This window comes from Macrobrachium nipponense, chromosome 20 (assembly GCF_015104395.2).
Source record: "Macrobrachium nipponense isolate FS-2020 chromosome 20, ASM1510439v2, whole genome shotgun sequence".
Taxonomy (NCBI): domain Eukaryota; kingdom Metazoa; phylum Arthropoda; class Malacostraca; order Decapoda; family Palaemonidae; genus Macrobrachium; species Macrobrachium nipponense.
This window is the reverse complement of record NC_061089.1, coordinates 74,288,699-74,311,198: the sequence shown is the minus strand read 5'-3', so window position 1 is coordinate 74,311,198 and position 22,500 is coordinate 74,288,699. Positions and strand designations below refer to the sequence as shown.

At 37.1% G+C, this 22,500-nt stretch overlaps 1 protein-coding gene across 2 annotated transcripts in view; it reads right to left on the bottom strand.

Moving 5' to 3' along the window:
• LOC135195104 (ras-responsive element-binding protein 1-like) overlaps positions 1–22,500 on the bottom strand; it is a 276,732-nt gene that overhangs the window by 108,650 nt on the left and 145,582 nt on the right. The window contains exon 1 of one of the 2 annotated variants that reach the window (XM_064221485.1): positions 20,941–21,963. The exons of the other annotated variant lie outside the window; for it this stretch is intronic. The gene's annotated coding sequence lies outside the window, so the exon portion shown is untranslated. Of the gene's footprint in view, positions 1–20,940; positions 21,964–22,500 lie in introns of those variants that run through there. 2 annotated transcript variants of the gene reach the window in all.

Genomic DNA, 22,500 nt, shown 5'->3' with positions numbered 1-22,500 from the left:
GAAGGGGAATTTTTTAGTCGACGAGAAGTTCGCCGGCTCGATGTATGGATATGAATCACGGTAATGTGATATGACTCATATATATATAATATAGATTAATATATTATATAATATATATATTAAATATATATTATATAATATATATATATCAGCAAGAAATAAAAGAAACAGGCTGACAGGCTGTAATTTAGTGCTGCGCTGACATGGAAATATAAGTGGAGATTGTCGACATGTATTAGTATTTTTTTTTATTAGAGAAAAGAATATTAAAAAAAAGAGAAGAATGATGTAAACAATAACTGAACTAGAAGTCACTTTAAAAAAAAAGATTCATAGACAAGCTAATATGAAGGGACTTGTAGCCCATCAATGAAAAGACTTCGAGGAAGAAACAAGATTAATGATGACACAGTTAAATCTCCCAAAAACGCACAGATGAATAAAACAGAGAGAGAGAGAGAGAGAGAGAGAGAGAGAGAGTCTCACAAGCAAAGAGGTTCTGGCAGAATGTTCATGGATGTTGTAAATTATACACACATTTACCGTTTCTAATTGCTGCATTATCTCTCACCTAATAAAGTTCAAACTTGTATGCGTGTATACAGAGTACATACAAATAGATAGGTATATAGATAGATAGACATATAGACAGATAGATATGTAGATAGATGGTGAGATAAGTAGTCAAGCACATCCAGTACTGTATTCTCGCACTGATTATAACAATGCAAACTTTAAAAAAAATGTTTTAACAGTCAACAATTAAAGTTTGCACCCAAGTCTTTCATACTTATTAATTTTCTTTTACTTTTCTCATGAAGTAAATCGTGTACATATTCTCTGCCTTGAAATTAAGCATTCTTTGAAGTGTCACATTCCCTTCATAAAAATACGTAAATCAATGTGCCTGATCGCAGACGACTTAATCCAAAAAACTTAATTTTACAAACTTCTGACCCTCAAATTTCCCTAAACTTCTTCCATGCACCTCGATGTTGTGGCGGTAAATTAAGTCACCATATAAATCAGATCAACTCAAATCAATCATCCTGACCACTAAACAGTGACTAAAGCCTCAACAAACGGCAGGTCTTCGTTATCAGGTTAACGGCCTTTATATCCATTGCACTTCGGTGACTCGGCAATATTACAGAACACAAACAATCTCAAAACATAAATAGAAATGTCACGGGGTATCAGCGACTGCCTCTCAAGGTAATCAAATACTTAAGGCAGCAGAAGCAGCAGCAGGAGAGAGAGAGAGAGAGAGAGAGAGAGAGAGAGAGAGAGAGAGAGAGAGATAAGACAACTGTGCCAATGTCGCAAGCGACGAAGGTGGTACGAGGTAACTGAGGGATATTCTAAAACTGTGAAGGTAGGTCTGGGTTTCAGTTTTACAATACCGAACTGAATTGAATATAGAACTTAGGCCAAAGGCCAAGCCCTGGGACCAAAGAGGTCATTCAGCGCTGAAACGGGAAATTGACGGAAAGTTTAAAAGGTGTAACAGGAACAAAATCTCGCAGCTGCACCATGAATCTGTCAGGAGAGGGTGGATAGTAAGATGGAAGAAAGGGAATATGAGAGGAGGTACAGTAAAAGGAACGAAATGGGTTGCAGCTAGGGGGCCAAAGGCACGCTGCAAAGAATATGATAACTAGATACTAATGTTGTCTAGCATTTTACTATTCTCTGTGGTATGACTACTTTATTTGTAGGCCTATGAAACATCCAATTTCATAATACATGCCGATTTGCCTAATGAAATATACTGCCATCATCTTTCCCATACATACTAACAATACTACACCACTTGCATTGGGCATACAGAATACGTAATCAACCAAAAACACACTCATTAAAACACAATCATTGCATTCACCATACATACATAATGCATCCAATTCTGCATTCAGCTTCATTATAAGAACTTAAAAACACATTCCTTGCATTCAACATACATAATGAACCCCCCAAAACACACCACCTGCATTCAGCTCACTTATAAGAACTTGGAAAACATTCTTTGCATTCAGCACACTTAGAAGAACCTAAACATTCATTGCATTCAGCGTACGTCATGAATTTCACACACACTTGCTGCATTCAGCATGAATAAAGGACCTTAAACCCACTTATTGCATCCAGTACGAATAAATAGCCTCAACTTAAAACCTAATTAAACCCTCTCCATTCAGCCCGAAAAACCGACGCGCTGACCCAACATGACGTCACAAGTCCAGGGTCGCCTGCCAGTCAGAGGATGATGATGATGATGATGATGATGATGTTAAAAGCCCGCCAGGAACATTCTCCTGATTAATCGATCAGTTATTACTCACACGGTTCCCGGAATGCATGCAGGAACTCCCACACCATGTATACCACTCAAGCAGTTGCATGAATACGATCGACGATTGATCGACGATTGCAACGGAGCGGGCGCTAAGTGAATCATTGTTGATCTAAGGCAACATACCTCACGAGGAAGATGAAACTTGACTTGGTTGTACGCGTTTAAGATAAGACGTTGCAGTTATAATATATCTATATATATATATGTATATATATATATATATATATATAAAACTTCGCGAAGAAGAGAAAGGTTATATGTCTCAACGCGTTGGAGACAAGAGATTAGAAACGCGATTTTTTTTAGTTGTCATAAAATTGCGACAAAATTAACTAAACAAAGACTTGCACAGACTTTTCAGTGATAACACAACTGACAGGCAGTAGTAATCTCGTTACGTCACAAACCTTAATTGACGCATTTGTTATTCCACAACGTAAAATTAAGTGATTTGTTAATTAATAAGGTTACGTAGATAAAAAAAAAAAATTGCTATTTATTTTCCTGTGGCTCTGCAAATGTTTCACAGCATTCAAACCAAAATCTGCCCAAATTCTCACCGGCATGACTAAAGGGCACGAATAAACAAATAACGAATGAATAATAAAAAATGAATCAATATTGAAATATAGAATACACAAAGGTAAGCGCTGAGACCTATGAGGTCATGGAACGCTGAAACGGAAACTGACGGTTAAAAGGTTCGAGAGGTGTGACAGGAGGAAAACTTCAAAGCAGTTGAACTATGAAATCATTTGCCAGGAGAGGAGGAAAGCACGACTGAAGAACGAGAATATGAACGGAGGTACAGTAAAAGGAACGAAAGGGGTTGCTGCTAGGGGGCCGAAGGGACGCTGCAAGATACAATAAGTAACGCCTACGGTGCGCCGCATGAGGTGCACTGACGGAACTAATCCCCTTCTGGAGAATAAATAAATATCAAATAAGGGCAACTAAGAATTACGGAAGGATATTTTTCCTTTTGTTTACAGGTCACTGGGAAAGACGTTCTGCGCGCGCGCGCTCAATGCAGCTACCGCGATGCTAAGATTTGGAGAAGGACCGGGTGGTGTCGTGACAATGCCAGATAAATGCCAGGCACGATGAGAATTGTAATTAGAGAAGCAACGCTCTTAATGAGAACGACGATGCGACAGCGAGATCTATTTCTGCTCCTCTACTCAAAGGTCCCTAAACAATGCTAGGAATGTGTTCGGCGTCATATGAGAATAATAATAATAATAATGATAATAATTAATAATAAGACGGAAAACTCCAGACCATTCGTAAATACAATCACTGTAAATCGCAGTTTCGTTCCCTGTTATGAGATGAATTTATGAAAATGATTTATAAATATATTTCGTAGCATTTCATGAATATCATTTATGAACCTATTTCGTCTACTAGAAAGAGGGAATATTTAAACTGCGTATTTCGCCAAAGCAACGTCTAACCGTTTGTCACGATTTATCGAACTATTTAGTTCCGTGACGGTTACTTCAAATAATAAATGGTGAATAGTTAAGCTCTTGGTGTGTAGTATGCGTAAATACACACGCACAAGAGTGTAATGTGCTTGTGTGTGTACATGAATCATAACCCACTTATGGGATTGATTCAAGCTTAGAGAAGGTTAAGAGAACTAGTAGAAAAAAAAAATGAATAAAAAAACGAGAATCGACGTAGGCACAAAGGGCCGTATATTGATGCATGATTCAAGAAGAAATGTAAACCTATCGAACGCCAGTAATGCATCCCATCTCAAGAGGCCCGACAAAGGTATAGACACAGACAGGTACGAGAGACGAGACACGAACCCAGTCTTCCAGAAATCGTCCTCTCTCAGAAAGTTTCTAGAACAGAGGCTAATGGCGGGTGACTTCTCTTGGACGTTGGTGAAGAGGGGAGACAGACAAAGAATGCAGGGGGGAGAGGGGAGAGAGGAAGAGAGAACAATGTGGCGAGAGGAGAATGCTGAGGTCGGGAGGGAGAGGGGAGAGGAGGGGGGTTGACAACAACTGAGCAAGCGCCAGGTAAGGGAGAGGCTACCTGTAATTCCGCACGTACGAACGACAAGGTTCTGAAAGAGATGATGATGACGAGGGGAGTTTGTCTCTCGATGATGACGATGATGTGGCTTTTGTGTGTGTGTGTGTGTGTGTAAGTGTATGTATGTATGTATGTGTTAGGAGAACAAGAGTCCATTACACATCTCTGTAGCGCAAGTCTCCACATGATCAGACAGTACAGAACGTTCCATTATCAGATAGTGGCAACGAAATATTTCGTTGTGACTTAATCTTAGCCACACAGTAAACAGTCGCAAAGACGTATGTATATATAAAAAACAAATATATATATATATATATATATATATATATATATATATATATATTATTTTATGTATGTATATAGGTATAGAGTTAGATATATATATAACATATAGATATCAAAAACAGTTTACATTTCCAGAAGCAAAATTAGCTCAGAAGTTAAGAACTATAAATACAATTTAATGATACCATGTGAGGATATCCTTTATTTGGAAGAAGAAGAAGAACAAAAAAAGTAGCCCACGAACTTGAAAAACGTATATATGCATTCTTGACAAGGTAATCTTATTTAACTGCACCTCAGGGCCCCCGAGCCCCCCGAGACCTATCTCCCCCTTCCCTCCCCGCCGCACCAATAACCGTCACGCACACTCCTACCCCCCCCCCCACCCCCTACCACACACCAAACTACTTCCTCCCCCAACCCTCCCTCGTACAAATCACTTACTCGTCGATGACCTCATCACGAGGGGTGTTATCGGATAAAAGGACCGAGATAAAGGTTTTTATCAGCGAGCTTTTTACAGGTGTCATCATGTTCTCTCATTCGGCGTTGATGTTCTTGTTCTTCTTCGGGAAACGTCTTGGGCTATGCAGCCTCTGAGAAAATACGGGTTACGCAGCCTCTGAGTAAATACGCGTCATCATCTCGTATTGTGTTTTCCGTACTGTACACGTCGTAGAAGTCATCGTCTTGACACATACAGAAAAGTATGACGTAATAATAAATCACCTGTTTATAATTGTTTGGGACATGGATTGCTATTATCTCGAATCGTGCAGAGTCTAAAACTAACGCACACATACCAAAAGCTATTCAAGCTAAATTGCACTTTGCCATTTAAGTAAACAAAAGAGAAACTCATTAATTTACCTGGGCGAGCTAATAGCACAACATTAGGTGACAAATAATTTACAAGACGGGAAAATTGAGAGAGAGAGAGAGAGAGAGAGAGAGAGAGAGAGAGAGAGAGAACTAAAATATCCATGGAGCATTAGTTCAAGCCCTCCTACGGCAACAACAGAATATACATCGAAACAATTTTTAAGTAAATATTCGACAGTAGAAAAAAATAAAAATAAAAATAAACTAACTTAAGCAAGAAATATTCTAAAAGTACTTCACACTAATAATGCTATTAAATCATTCAGGAACATATCTCCTCCATAAGCATTATTAAGTGTTCTCATATTTTGCTTGTTGTATGGTGTTTTTTCACGTTGCATGGAACCAGTGGTTATTCAGAAACGGGACCAACGGCTTTACGTGACTTCCGAACCACGTCGAGAGTGAATTTCTATCACCAGAAATACACCTCTCTCACACCTCAATGGAATGCCTGGGAATCGGACTCGCGGCGTTCTCATATTTTATTCAAACGACAAGAAGCGACAGTCGGCTTTCACACACGATGCGGAGAAGTAATGACACGTGGAAGGAAGAGTTAGAAATAAAGAAAAAAAAAAGTGAGGATTGATTCAAAGAATACACGCTACTACACAAAATACCAGGTGATACACGCGAAATACTTTCAAGACGTATGCTGTCGCTTGACTGATCTGCAGAGACAAAAAGCGACATTTTTATATTTTTATATTTTTTGGAAGAATTTTTCATTTTTTGGAAGAAACGCGAAATGCTGTTAGCTGGCGAGGCACTCTTGGTGAAAAACATGAAGTTGAATATATTAAATAAGTTAATAAATATATAAATAAATAATTAGTTAATAGAAAAATGTATCATCATGATGAAAAATTTTAAACGATAAGCAAACAAAACTTATGGGATCCAAAAGATACTGAAATGACTTGACTTGACTGACCGTACCTAGAAGAAGAAGAAGAAGAAGAAGAAGAAGAAGAAACTTGGGACATTTTATTTTCTTGAAATAAATTTCGCTCAAATATCTTTGCAAAATAAAGACAACAAAAGTTACAGCATCATTAATTGCTTCGATAAACTTCGCTCTAAAAATAGATTGTTCATGCAAGAAAATAATTCATTCACACGAAATCTTATCTAAAATAACATTTTCTTTTGTAAACCACGACCACCATATCCTATATATAAACGATATTACACAATGAGAGAGAGAGAGAGAGAGAGAGAGAGAGAGAGAGAGAGGAGAGAGAGAGAGTACTGAAAAGCATTCATCCAAAAGTAACAAAAATACCTTCTGAGCCTAAAATGTAAGATAGTTATTTTTGTTATCTATTTATGGATAAATGCTTTTTAATACTATCTATTTTTTATTATTATCATAATCAATAATGATGGTGTTGCCTTATTCCATCTCAATTTTTTGGCGACCCGATACAGCAATTTTCGTCGTGGTAATGTGTAATATGGTTTATACAATGCGAAACCCGGAACCTTCCATATCTTCTAATCCAGCACATGTGAATTTTTATCTACAAAGAACGGGTGAATCATGAAACTATCGTTTTCTCCTTACAAGGCTACAGGACTGAACAATCTCTCTCTTAGAAGAGGAGGAGGAGGAGGAGGAGGAGGAGGAAGAGAAATGGGGACACGAGGAAGGGGAGGAGGAAGAATATAGGGACACGAGGAAGAGGACGAATATACGGACAGGAGGAGGAGGAGGAAGAATAGGGACATGAGGAGGAGGAGGAAGAATAGGGACATGAGGAGGAGGGGGAGGAAGAGGAATAGGGACATGAGAAGGAGGAATAGGGACACATGGAGGGAGGAGGAGAAAGAAGAGGGACATGAGGAGGAGGAGGAGGAGGAGGAGGAGGAGGAGAGGAGGAGGAGGAGGAGGAGGAGGACTCTTATCAACTGCTTGTCTCCTAAGTTCCGCTCTCTGGCAAAGAGTGGGAGTTTCTGAATCCGCATCGATAAGATATTTTTTTTTATCTTATTTTTCTTTTTAAAGAAACGTTGCATATAGAAGTCTCTGTTTCTATTACGGGCGATGACGGCACGATATGTCGAGTGTCATGAGGCATTACTACGTTACAATCAGGCAAGGGCGTATTTCATGGACTTCAAAGCAACTTATCTTCGATGCAAATGGCATTTTGCAGCGTTGAAAGAATTGGATTTGAATATACATGGTGTTCTTTGGCGCAATGTAAACTTACGTACTGGGGTATTATTAAAGAAAAGTTAAGGAGACTGTGTATTAATTGGAGAACCCTTTAAACGATACAGGAAAATTAGGAAGAATATATTAACCATATAACCCTTTATACATATCTATGCATGTAAATTCCTGCGCATTATTCGTAAAGCTTGGACTTTTCAAAACAATTATTAGGACTTTCCAAAACAATTATTAGGACTTTTCAAAACAATTATTAGGACTTTCCAAAACAATTATGTGGACTTTTCCAAAACAATTATTAGGATTTTCCAAAACAATTATTAGGACTTTTTCAAAACAATTATTAGGACTTTTCAAAACAATTACTAGGACTTTTCAAAACAATTACTAGGACTTTTCAAAACAATTATTAGGACTTTTCAAAATAATTATTTGGACTTTTCAAAACAATGATCAAGTTATTTAATCTAAACTCAAGTATGGTTTCCTGTATATATGACAACCTCTTAATTTGTCTATCCTTTAAGTTCTTCAACACTCAAATAGACGGACATTTTCTTCTCCATACCGAAACAACCCCATAAAACTCCATTATAATCTAGTCGTCATTTCCCCAACATCTGAAATATCTTGGTCTGTGTACTGGTTACACTTTCTTTACACTACCTTTCCATATTTTCTGAAACGTGTAACATAAACTGTCTAAGGCATTCTATAACATATCTATTCTTGCATTCCGGATTGGGACACAAATTTCTCTAACGCCGTTTCTAAGTTTATTTCTAATTCACTGCATTTTCACATACGTACGTCATCACAAAGTAAATAAATACTTTCCTATAAATGACTGCTTACAATGCGCGCATTGCTACCGAGACTTCGGATAATTTTACACCAAAAATTTTTGTACTTGCCATTTCAATTTTCATTCATACAACCTTGACCAAATTCGCCTCGTGTTTTCTGTAATTATACAACTTGAAAGAGAGTCATCATTACTCAGTCCGACGCGACGCCAGGTGACGCAAGGATCTCGAAAAAGGTAAAGCAATCAGTCATCGTTTAATTGCCAAGGTACCATTCAAGATGCGTTGCCTGTGCTTTCAACTTGGTCGCTGCTATAGAATTAATGCGCTTAACGTTTTGCATTTAAATATATATATATATATATTTGTTATAAGATATTTTCGTCATTCCAGTGGTTCCGAATGTATGTGAATATACGATGAATATATGCTTATGCAATACACACGTTTATCTATAAATAAATACCTGTTTAAAGAACCACACTTACACAAGAGGAAAATGGGTACTTTATATATATATCTATAATATATATATATATATATATATATATATATATATATATATATATTATAATATTAGATATAGATATAGATATATAAGATATCTTTATCCCCTCTCTTTTGTTTCTCTCTTTTTTTTCTCTCTCTCTCTCCTTTCCTCTTGTTTAGCAATTAACAAGATTTACTGTTCGCTAATTTTCTGAATACTCAAAGTATCCAAATCAGATGAAAAACAAGGTGACGCAGAAATGACTTAGAGAGAGAGAGAGAGAGAGAGAGAGAGAGAGAGAGAGAGAGAGGAGAGAGGAGAGAGAGAGAGAGATGTTTATGGTTCAAGACAGGCAAATAACATAGAAAAAGGTTCTCACCTTAAAAGACCTTATCGGCAACAGATTAGTGAGTCATTATCGTATTATCGTAGAGGCTGATTTAAAAAGAAATGACCCAAAACTCTCTCTCTCTCTCTCTCTCTCTCTCTCTCCTCCCTGCCTCTTCTCTGCCTCTCTCTCTCTCTCTCAATCGCAATCACAGTAAACCACCTGGTTGCTTCGCACGCATTATCTATAGTCGTGTTAGAACGCATCTGTATGTATCGTTACGTAACTCTTGACATATTAAGCCCGCCGGCTAATCGAGAGTATAAATACATTGAGTGTCGGAGCGCGTTTAATTATGCCACTCCTATTTACAAGCGCTAAGTATCGCACTAAATAGAACGCGCCTGAGGCGATTAGGAATAGGAAATAAGTAGACAATTAAGAATAGGAGATAAGAAGATAATTAGGAATATGAGATAAGAAGACAATTAGGAACAGGAAATAAGAAGACAATTAGGAACAGGAAATAAGAAGAGAATTAGGAATAAAAGATTAGACAATTAGGAATATGTAATAAGAAGACAATTTGGAATAGGAAATAAGAAGTCAATTTGGAATAGGAAATAAGAAGACAATTAGGAATAGGAAATAAGAAGACAATTAGGAACAGGAAATAAGAAGAGAATTAGGAATAAAAGATAAGACAATTAGGAATATGAAATAAGAAGACAATTAGGAATATGAAATAAGAAGACAATAAGGAATAGGAAATAAGAAGACAATTAGGAAAAGAAATAAGAAGACAATTAGGAATAAGAAATAAGAAGACAATTAGGAACAGGAAACAAAAGACAATTGGGAATAAGAAATAAGAAAACAATTAGGAATATGAAATAAGAAGACAATAAGGAATAGGAAATAAGAACAATTGGAGAGAATAAGAAGACAATTAGGAATAATGAGATAAGAAACAAGACAATTAAGGAATAGGAGATGAACAATTAGGAAGATAAGAAAAACAATTAGGAATGGGAAATAAGAAGACAATATTAAGTTGATAATTCTGGATTACAAAGGCATGGAGGCAGCAAAAGGATAGAATGCTTCAAAGCAAGTATTGTCCTCTCTCAGATTAAAAAAGAAAAAAAAAATATGATATAGTTGCCCTCTGAGAACGTTCATTCGTAATTGGTTTTTTAGCATATTTTCCTGTCTGAATAAAGATACAAGACCCTTTCTAAATAATAATAATAATAATAATAATAATAATAATAATAATAATAATAATAATAATAATAATAATAATAATAATAATTCTGTAACTCTTAGGGCAGTTTAAACAAAACTACTAGTTATCGAGTTGCACCACTATCTGGGCTCAAGCCATTATTGCTTTTTCTCATCTAACGTCTCCTTTCATGGCGCTATATAATAAGTAATAATCACATGGCAGGTAAATGACAAACTCGCCAACAACTACGTTCTGCTGCTCAAATATGCTAAGGGCAATTATTCAGTCCATATTGGGTAATTAGGGAATCTAATTGTTAATCACTATATTCGTCTAAGCCGAATGTTTCTTTGGGATAATGGCATCCTGTTCGTGGAAAAATATTTTAAAAGACGGTGACTAGGTTAGGGAGGCCTGCGTAGAAGAAGAAGAAAATAAGCTATTATTGACTATTCTCCGACCGCTAATTTTTCGTTCGAACATTACAAAAATATACGCATACAAAAATATAATATACACAGGCTATGCATACAATATGTATACACACATGCATGTGTGTATATATATATATATACACACACCCATATACATATACTACATGCATTAGTGTCATTTATACAGCGATCATATGTAGAAAGCTCATGAATATGTAGATAAACCTGAGCAAATCTAACCAATACAAACCAAAACTCGCTCACTTAATAAAATTTGTAGTAAAGATTTAAAAACAACTAACCACATGAAATAAAAAAAATCCACTAACGCAAATAAACTTATTTCCGGCAGAAAAAAAAAAGTGTGTGGGTGGTTTCTTCGGTTATCTCTCTGTTTCAGTGATCTCACGGCCCAAGACACAAGGGCGGAAATCCTCCGTCGCTCAACGGCCAGATCGACCTAACGGTTCACATGTCATCGTTCGTCGTCAATGCTTCCGAGATAGACTCTTTCATTCTAAGCCGTCCGCTCATCTTATTCAAGATAAACGGCAATACTCCTCTTGCCTAAAAAAAGGCAACTTCAGAAAGGTGACGAAGTTTCTGAGGTAAAACGCCACCCACAGGAAAAAGTTAGTCATCTATTAATTTATCTATTTACCTTATTTTCTTCTTAATAAATGAGATCTCGTCTCTCTGCATTTTACTTTGCCTTCTCTTGCTTCCTAGTGAGTATTTTTGGAAGCTTGAATTTCAAGTCAATGGCACACTGTGGAAGGTTTGGTCCACGTGATTGGGTTTTCATAATCTAGATTATAATAATAATAATAATAATAATAATAATAATAATAATAATAATAATCAGAGAGAGCTAAAGAAGGAAACTGAAGGAATGATAACAGCGGCACAAGATCAGGCCCTAAGAACCAGATATGTTCAAAGTATGATAGACGGAAATAACATCTCTCCCATATGTAGGAAGTGCAATACGAAAAATGAAACCATAAACCACAGGCAGTGAATGCCCGGCACTTGCACAGAACCAGTACAAAAAGAGGCATGATTCCGTGGCAAAAGCCCTCCACTGGACACTGTGCAAGAAACATCAGTTACCTTGCAGTAATAAGTGGTACGAGCACCAACCTGAGGGAGTGATAGAAAACGATCAGGCAAAGATCCTCTGGGACTATGGTATCAGAACGGATAGGGTGAGTACGTGCAAACGACCAACGTGACGTGATTGATTGACAAAGTCAAGAAGAAAGTATCACTCATTGATGTCGCAATACCATGGGACACCAGAGTTGAAGAGAAAGAGAGGGAAAAAATGGATAAGTATCAAGATCTGAAAATAGAAATAAGAAGGATATGGGATATGCCAGTGGAAATCGTACCCATAATCATAGGAGTACTATGCACGATCCCAAGATCCCTAAAAAGGAATCTAGAAAAACTAGAGGCTGAAGTAGCTCCAGGACTCATGCGAAGAGTGTGATCCTAGAAACGGCACACATAGTAAGAAGAGTGATGGACTCCTAAGGAGGCAGGATGCAACCCGGAACCCCACACTATAAATACCACCCACAGTCGAATTGGAGGACTGTGATAGAGCAAAAAAAAAAAAAAAAAAAAATAATAATAATAATAATATACAGTTATAATAATAAAAAATATAGTAATATAGTTATATTAAAATAAATAATAATAATAATAATAATAATAATAATAATAATAACAACCACAATAATTATAATAAAATAATAATAATAATAAAATAAAACAATGATACACTTTAATAAAAATATTATAGTAATAATAATAATATAATAATAATAATAGTTATAATAATATAATAATAATAATAATAATAATAATAATAATAATAAGTATATAACAATAAAAGTATAATAAAAATATAGTAGTAATAATAATAATAATAATAATAATAATCATAATAAAAATAAAATAATGTAATAATAACAATAAAAAGTTATAATAAAAATATTATGTAGTAATAATAACTAATAATAATAATAATAATATAAATCAATATAAAAAATAAATAATAATATAGATATATAATAATAATAATAATAATAATAATAATAATAATAATATCGATATGATAAAAATATCATAATAATAATAAAAAGAAGCTTCACCTGAAATCTGAAGTTAGACAGAGGTAAGCAGAGATGGCGATGATAACTAAGAAGAAGATGATGATGATGATGCTTTGAAAACTATTAAACGTGGGATGTTTACGAGTGCACCTGCTAATCACTGTTGCTCTTATCGCTATCGCTATCTGTTATCAATTGTCACCTGACACTCTCGCCGGCGAAAGGTTCGTTCGTTCGTTCGTTCGACTCAGAGACGGCGTTTCCTCTCCGGCATTCCAAAGATGTGATGCCACGTCGGGAGATGAAAGGAGGAGGAGAGGGAGGGGTGTGGGAGAGGGGGGAGGGGAGAGGACTCAGGTGTGTAGTTCGGCTTCAGAGAAACAGTCGGCCTGATAAGTTCGACGAAGTCAATATGATGGTGGGAGTGAGGAGAGGAGACCCTTGATAACCGATGGTGGATCTGTCAAACTTTTTTTTTTTTTTTTAATACAGATCCATGCTTTTATTTTCTATCCTGCTTCTTTTTTCAATACAGATCATGCTTTTATTTTCTGTCATGCTTTTTTTTGTGTGAAGATGCTTGCGTTTCTTAAACCTTTTTATTTATGATGAACACACAATCACCCACACACACATCTATCTATCTTTCTCTTTCTCCCTATGTATGTATGTATGTATGTGTGTGTGTGTGTGTGTGTGTGTGTGTGTGTGTGTGTGTGTGTATGTAGTATGTATGTAGTATGTATGTATGTATGTATGTATATATATATATATATAAAATGATAGATGGACAGATACATAAATGCACGGCTTTTTGGAGAGAGAGAGAGAGAGAGAGAGAGAGAGAGATTACAACTGTTCTATGAGCAAGAATCCATGCTGGCATAAAACCAACTCAATCATAAACGAGAGAGAGAGAGAGAGAGAGAGAGAGAGAGAGAGAGAGAGAGAGAGAGAGAGAGCTTAACAAACAGAGACTGAACATTAATGTTTTGGCAGACCAGCCGTAAAATCTTGACAAAGCAAGTCCCGCCGATCCTCCAACAGAGGATCTCAGTAATCTCATTAGCCATTACATGAAGGTTAACCAAATATAGAGAGAGAGAGAGAGAGGCAGACGACAAAGCTTCTATACGGCATTTAAAAGGTACAACACATCTTACTATAACGGGCGTAATGTCTGTCCGTCCGTCTGTCATTCAGTCAAGGCCAAACGGCTCGTCCGATTGGCATGAATCTTGGCAGGGTTATAGTGGGGACCCCTTAGATGGTTTATAATGGGGTTTCATCCTATCTCTCCCCCCCCCCTCCTCCGAAGGGGAAGGGGGTGAGAAGAGATTCCCTGAAACGGAGCTGGTTCTGCCCGTGAAAAGAAGGCTGGTTACGCCTGTAGACTTAGTTGGTTTATACGAATTTTCATACATAATTTCTGTATACATATGTTTGCTAGTTTATGTAATAGGAATTAGAATATTAAGAGAAGAAATTTTTCTTAAATATAGAATGAAAATTAAAGGTTAATTTTCTATTTATGAATGCAGCAGAATTCAATGCTTAACTTTTCACTGAAGAATTCAAGTACATTGAATGCTTGGCTTGCCACAGAAGAATATAGAAAAAGTTTAATGTTTACTCTGCAACTGATGAATATGGATAAGCTGAATGCTTAACTTGCCTTTGAAGAATATAAAAAAATTACATGTTTAGCTTACCGCTCAAGAGAGAGAGAGAGAGAGAGAGAGAAAAGTTCAAATGGACACTTAAATGTTTTTAACTTGCCACTAACGATTACGTAAAAAAAATTCAACTGTTCAATTGGCTACTTAAAAAAAAAAAAAAATGTTCAACCTGCCACAAAAAAAAAATATCAAATTGACAATGAATATATCTCAGCGATAGACGAAAAATAAAGACAGAATGTAAAAAACAAAATTAATCTTTAAACCTAACTCCCTTATCTATCACACATGGATGTCAAAGAAATGATTGCCAGAAAAATAACTGAAATAGAACATCCCCAACCCCCTCTTACTTCCGCCTCCCGCGAGATAAGCCATTACCTCAGCATCGCTGATAACGGCTCGCTTGAAAATTCATGTCATAATCTGAGTCATGTCATGACCTAAAAACCAATGTCAACATATGACATTCACGTTCGATCTGGGATTCCTGTCATAATCTGAAATTCGCGTAATAATCTGAAAATCATGTTATAATCTGAAATCCAAGTCAGTATAAAATCCACGTCATATCCTGACGTTCATGTCATAATCTGAAATTCATGTCATAACCTGATGAAGTTTATGCCAAGATCTGAAATTCACGTCAAAACCTAAATTCATGCCTTAATTAGAAGATAATGTCACAATTTGAAAGATCTGAAATTTACGTCATAACCTAAATTCATGTCTTAATCAGAAGATGAAGTCACAATTTGAAAGATCTGAAATTGACGTCATAACTGAAAATTCATGTCATAATCTTTTAGGTCACAACATGGAATTCACGCCATAACCTGAAATTCGTGTCAACACCCGAAATTCAGGTCATAATCAGGTCTATGTCCCTTGGTCCTTATCACCACCAACGCCCACCTAAAGCTAACAGTCAGTTCCCCCAACACATCACCAACACCACCGCCACCACCTCAACGTTCCTCCTCCTCCTCCTCCCCCTCCTCCTCCTCCAATTTTAGGCATCCATCCTGATTACCTCTTCAACTCCGAGAAGCACCTTGAAAACGAAGAGATAAGATGATAAGAGCAACCCATTTCATCAGCATCATCAGAAACACAAGAGTAATTGCGCAGTATCAGGAGAGAGAGAGAGAGAGAGAGAGAGAGAGAGAGAGAGAGAGAGAGAGAGAGAGAGAGAGAGAGAAAATAAACTTTTACTGACAAAATGAAAACCAGAGAGAAAAAGCTCAATTGCAAAATGAAGAGAGAGAGAGAGAGAGAGAGAGAGAGAGAGAGAGAGAGAGAGAGAGAGAGAATAAACCTTTACTGACAAAATGAAAACCAGAAAGAAAAAAACTCAATTGCATAAGAGAGAGAGAGGAGAGAGAGAGAGAGAGAGAGAGAGAGAGAGAGAGAGAGAGAGAGAGTATCCAACGAGGACTGAAAGACACGTAATCATAGAAATATTTGATATCCTAAGCCTTTTGAGGTTTATTTTTTATTTATTTATTTTTATTGAATCTGCCACGACAACAAACAAGACAGTGACTCACCCAATCTCTCGCTGATAACGTCTCTAAGGTAAAGCCCTTCAAGGCATTTCCACACGAGTTTTGAAATCAATAAAGAGCTCCATTCTCCGGCCCTTTCTCTCTCTCTCTCTCTCTCTCTCTCTCAAAAATACGTACATTATATATGTATATACATACATACATATATAAATGTATAAGCAACGAAAGAAAGTGAAGCACTGGCCTTTATTTAAGTTATACATACATATCACTGATTCAGTTATACATACATACATACTACATATACATGTATCTATATATATATATATATATATATATATATATATATATATATGTATATATATATACCCTATATATATTTTTTTTATTTTTTTTTTTCATTACATATGTTTTAAATTCTCTCTCTCTCTCTCTCTCTCTCTCTCTCTCTCTCTCTCTCTCTCTCTCCCTCTCTCTCTCCTATACAATATATAAACAAATGTTTTTATAATTATTACATAAATTTCTTATTATATTTCTAAGAGTACCCCTCGTAAGAAGACTTACTATGTGTATGTATGTATGTATGTATGTATGTATGTATTATATATATATATATATATATATATATATATATATATATATAATGTGTGTGGTGTGTGTGTTGTGTGTGTGTATAGTATGTATTAGTGTAAAGTATTAGAACACAGAGAGCTAAAAGTGTTTACCATTCATTTAAACACGCGAGGTCAAGAAAGAACGCACAGTAAAAATCATCAACCAATAGACTGCCGACTGTACAGTTTTAAAAGTTAGGTAAAAAAAAAAAAACCAGCATTTATTCCCCTACGAAAACGAATGTAAGAACAATCCCTTCACAAACAACAAAGGAACAGAGGGCAAGGCAAAACAACTCTATCAGATCTATCTGTTGCTGCTCCAATCCTCAGACCCCGTAATTGTTCCGCAACCGCCTTAGTGACCACAATAACGTGATATGCCATTACGTAAGGAACTGCGATAGAAAAGAGCGTAATCAACAAGTAGTAGCCTGCCTGGGCGATTGGTGGAGAGGGAGAGAGCGAGCCAGCCAGCTACACACACACACAACTCTACGGGTTTCGCTCTCCACCTTTCAAATGCCGCTCGGCATGTCACGAAGTTATTATACCGTGTTGAAGGTTATAGCTGCTTCATCAGCTGCTTTCAGTTTATATATAGAGTTTTCTCAATATTTCTAATGACTGATTTTTCGTGGTCGCTGCATTCTGCTCATAACTGCTCACCGACACTTGTGAATGCAGTAACCCTGAAAAAATCAAATCTGTTATTAAAGAGAGAGAAAACGGAATTGAATGCAGTTGATAGCGGTATGTCTTCCGAGGGAAAAACAGAAAAACATTATGTTTGTATAAATATTACGATGTTTCCATATGTTTAGCTATTCACTGACGACAAAATGGGCCAAATACGGAGAATATAACATAATGAAGATAGTTTCCGACAATGTTAACGCAGAAATGTTGGCCGAAAATAATACATTTGTATATATAGTTAAAGGATATTTCCATACTTTCATTTATTATGAACGCAAAAATGGGTCTACATTCAAAGAATATAGCATCTTTGAATATAGTATAATGAAGTTGATATGATGAAAGTAATCGCCGACAATTTTTAAAGGACAAAGGTAGACCAGCGTCCAAGCTCACATGGGAGGAATATATACACCTAACCACATTCCCATACGGGTGATAATTCACATCGTCCTATAACTGCGGACACGCGAAGCTCTCCTTAGCGAAAGCCATAAGGATTTTATGGAGCTGTATCAGAGACGTTTAAATATCCGTAAAACTGTTGTGTTTATCAGTTACGAAATTTGAAGTAAGTTGGTTCAGCTATAATGAATGCTGTGATGTTTATCTTTATTATTGACGAAACATTTGTTTTAGTGTTAGTGGGTTAATAATAAAAATATGGTTCATATGACAGACACGAAATTTGAAGTAAGTTGGTTCGGTTCATATGACAGATACGCAATTTGAAGTAAGTTGGTTCGACTATCTTGAATGCTATGTTTATTTCTATTATTGACGAAACATTGTTCAATGTTAGTGGGTTAATGATAAACATATGGTTGACATGACAGATACGAAATTTGAAGTAATTTGGTTCAGCTATCTTAAAAATGCTGTGATGTTTATCTTTATTATTGACGAAACATTTGTTTTAATGTTAGTGGGTTCATAATAAAAATATGGTTGATATGGACATACGAAATTTGAAGTTGGTTAAGCTACCTTAAATGCTGTGAGGTTTATCTTTATTCTTGGTGAAACGCTGTTCAATGTTAGTGGGCCAATAATAAAAAATACTGTTGATATTAACATGGTAATAACACTAAAAATAGGTTTTCACAGAAATAAAGATGGGCACCACTACAATGAAATTAAATATATTTTATGCCAATGTTTTCATAAATTATTGGCATAAATTAACAGAAATTTTATCTACACTCCAAGTAATGCAATATTAATAACCTTATTAACAGCAGTAATTTGAAAAACAAATAATTTGAAAGAAATCTGTATAGCTTAAAAAAGTAATAATTTGAAAAACAAACAATAAAAATCAAAAAAGCTTTTAAGATCAACAATTTGATAAACAAGTAATTAGGAAAAATCTACAAAGCTTTTAAAGGCAACAATTTGATGAAGAAATTAGAAAAATCTACAAAGCCTTTAAAAACACTAATATGAAAAGCAAATTAGAAAAAATCTAAAAAAATTTTAAAAACAGCAATTTGATAAACAAATTAGAAAAAATCTACAAAGCTTTTAAAATTAACAATTTGATCAACAAATTAGAAAAAATCTACAAAGCTTTTAAGAGCAATAATTTGAAAAGCAAATTTTAAAAAATCTAAGAAGCTTTTAAAAATAATAATTTGAAAAGCAATTCAGAAAAAATCTACAAAGGGTTTAAAAACAACAATTTGATAAACAAATCAGAAATAAATCTACAAAGTCGAATGAAAAAAGACGCTTAAAAAGACGGCCAAAAAAAAAAAAAAAAAAAAAAAAAAAAAAAAAAAAAAAGCAAAAAAAAAAAAAAAAAAAAAAAAAAAAAAAAGCGCATGCGCGACCGAGCACAACACGAACATAACATATGCAAGTCAATCGTACAATTACCCACCCTCTCTCTCTCTCTCTCTCTCTCTCTCTCTCTCTCTCTCTTAAAATTTAAAAACCACGCTTTCCCAGTCGTAAAAGCCAAATCAATATATGAGCAATCGATAACTTAAAAGGACTTTAATAACGGACTTTCGTAACGAGTGATGAATGAGCTTATAAAAAAAAAAAGTCCAGACAGATGTATTGATTATCTTTAACGGTTGGGCAATAATCAGAAACATTAATGCAATTTACTTTTATGATTAAATTGATAAAATTATTCTGAATACCTGATAACACTAAAGCCGTTTTCAGAGAGAGAGAGAGAGAGAGAGAGAGAGAGAGAGAGAGAGAGAGAGATGACATTATTCTGAATTCCCAACTCAAATCTGTTTGAGAGAGAGAGAGAGAGAGACACATAGAGAAAGAGAGAGAGACCTAACATTATTCTGAATTCCTGACAACTCAAAATCTGCTTTCAGAGAGAGAGAGAGAGAGAGAGAGAGAGGAGAGAGAGAGAGAGAGAGAGCTGACGTTATTCTGAAGTCCTGACAACTCAAAATCTGTTTTCAGAGAGAGAGAGAGAGAGAGAGCTGACTTTATTCTGAATTCCTGGTAACACAAAGTCTGTTCTCAGAGAGAGAGAGAGAGAGAGAGAGAGAGAGAGAGAGAGAGAGCTGACTTTATTCTGAATTCCTGATAACACAAAGTCTGTTCTCAGAAGGGAGAGGAGAGAGAGAGAGAGAGAGAGAGAGAGAGAGAGAGAGAGAGAGAGAGAGAGAGAGAGACCGACGCCGATCCAACGCTGAACACAAGAAACAAGCGACTCCGCCTTATCTCCCATTGGATGCTACATCTCGAAATCTGGGAGAGCTACGCCAATGGCGGAGGAGCATCCGTTCATCTCGTACTGGGATGTCGGCCAATGGGACCCGGGAGATGAGATGAGGGCGGAGTCGCCGAAGCATCTGACCAATCACTCGTGACGTAATCCAATACTCTCGGCAAACTCTCTTTCGCCAAACCGACATTTTATCGTCATTAGTTATGGGGGCAGACAGTCACGTCAATCAAGTGGGGGAGGGTTTCGAAGGGCACGTCCGGACGGAGGTGTCCGTCGCAGGGGTTGCGACAGCTGGGGGCACCACACTGCGTCGGGTTTGAATCCTTTTAAGACTTGGGACGGATGTCCCGCGCGGATGCGAGCGGATTAAGGATGGCATTCGGAAGTGGATGCAGGGATTCATTATACGTAAGAGTAGATCGAAAAAGTCGTTTTCGTTGTTGAGTCTCGAAAAGTCGTTTTCGTTGTTGAGTCTCGTACAATTTCATCCATTCAATAAATAGGAAAAAGATGAAAGAAGGGAAAAACTGAATAAGACCAATTGTCCCCCCAAAAACCTACCTTCCCGAAGCAGAAGATAATGATGACAAAAACCGTCGGTGGGAGTGATCCTCACAGTGATGCTCAGAAAATATATATATATAAAAAGCACGTCAGCACTCGCCTTTAACAAATGCAACAACGGACTAGAACTCAATGGCTCACTGGTACATTAGCCATCCCGCCACAAATGTAGGCTATACGGAACACTTGTGTGCTTGGCGGGCGAAGACTGGCCCAGAGAGAGGAGGAGGAGATGACGACGAACACCTGCTCACTACTCTACAGCATTTTCAAGAGCACGGACGGAGTCTCAGTCATCACAATGATTATTGCTCTCTCTCTCTCTCTCTCTCTCTCTCTCTCTCGAAAAAAACTAGATATATATTGTTTTCTATATTTCTTTCCTCTTTCACACCTGTATCAGTGGATGCAAGTGTTTTAACATGGCTCTCACGAATCTATCGATAGTCTTCTACTTCAAAGTATCGTTAAACAACCGTTTAATTAATGTCATTGGCATACGACGCTACTCAAGAGTATATATAGTAGTGTTTCAAGGGATCCATCTCGATAAACCACGTCGCAAAGGGCACTGGAGAAATATAACGTTAAACGTTCACTAATGTCCTGAAGCCGTTGCGATCTTCAAAACACTATCACGCGCCACATGGATTATCTCGCGAATTCTCCAGAGGGAGAGAGAGAATTCCACAGATGGAGAATGTCACTGATGGAGAATTTCACAGATGGAGAATTCTAATAATGGAGAATTCCACAGATGGAGAATGTCACGGATGGAGAATTCTAATAATGGATGATTCCACGGATGGAGAATTCCACGGAGTGCAAATGATTTACTAACACCAGGTAACCACAACCGAAGACGAATCGTCTGTCTAAATTTCAGGATACTATGCTCCTAAGGGCGTCAGCTACAGCAGGAGCAGGAGCAGTAGCAGTAGCAGCAGCAGCAGCAGCAGGCGATAGCAGGGTCAGCAGCAGCAGCAGGCATTCCAGTTGAAGAGGCGCGGAGGGCTGGAGAGGGGAACCATCCCCTCGGGTAGCTGGAAGTAAACTGCAGGTGACTGACTCACCCGCCTACCTTTCCAGCAGTCAGCGGAGAGAGAGAGAGAGAGAGAGAGAGAGAGAGAGAGATAAAAGGGGAGAGGGAGCGAGAGAGCGCAAAGCTGAGAGAGAGCGCGGGAGACCGCGCAAGAGAGGGGATACGCAGACCACAAGGGAGGGGAGAGATTGGGAAGTGTTTGTGTGTGTGTGTGTTGGTGTTGGTGTGAGGGAGGGAGAGGGAGAGGGAGGGGAAGGCATTCGCCACTCCCCTCAGCTATCCCTCACCGCTCCTCTCCTCTCTCTCTCCCACCAGAGAGGGGAAGAAGCCAGAGGGGAAGGAAGTTCGAGCTAACGACGCCATTGGAGGGAAAAGGGAAGATTGATTGTAAGTGAGAGGAGGGGAGGTTCTCAGGTAGAGAGACCCGAGCATGGCTTGGAAACATGGGGAGGGAAAGAAGGGAAGAGCTCTCTCTCTCTCTCTCTCTCTCTCTCTCTCTCTCTCTCTCTCTCTCT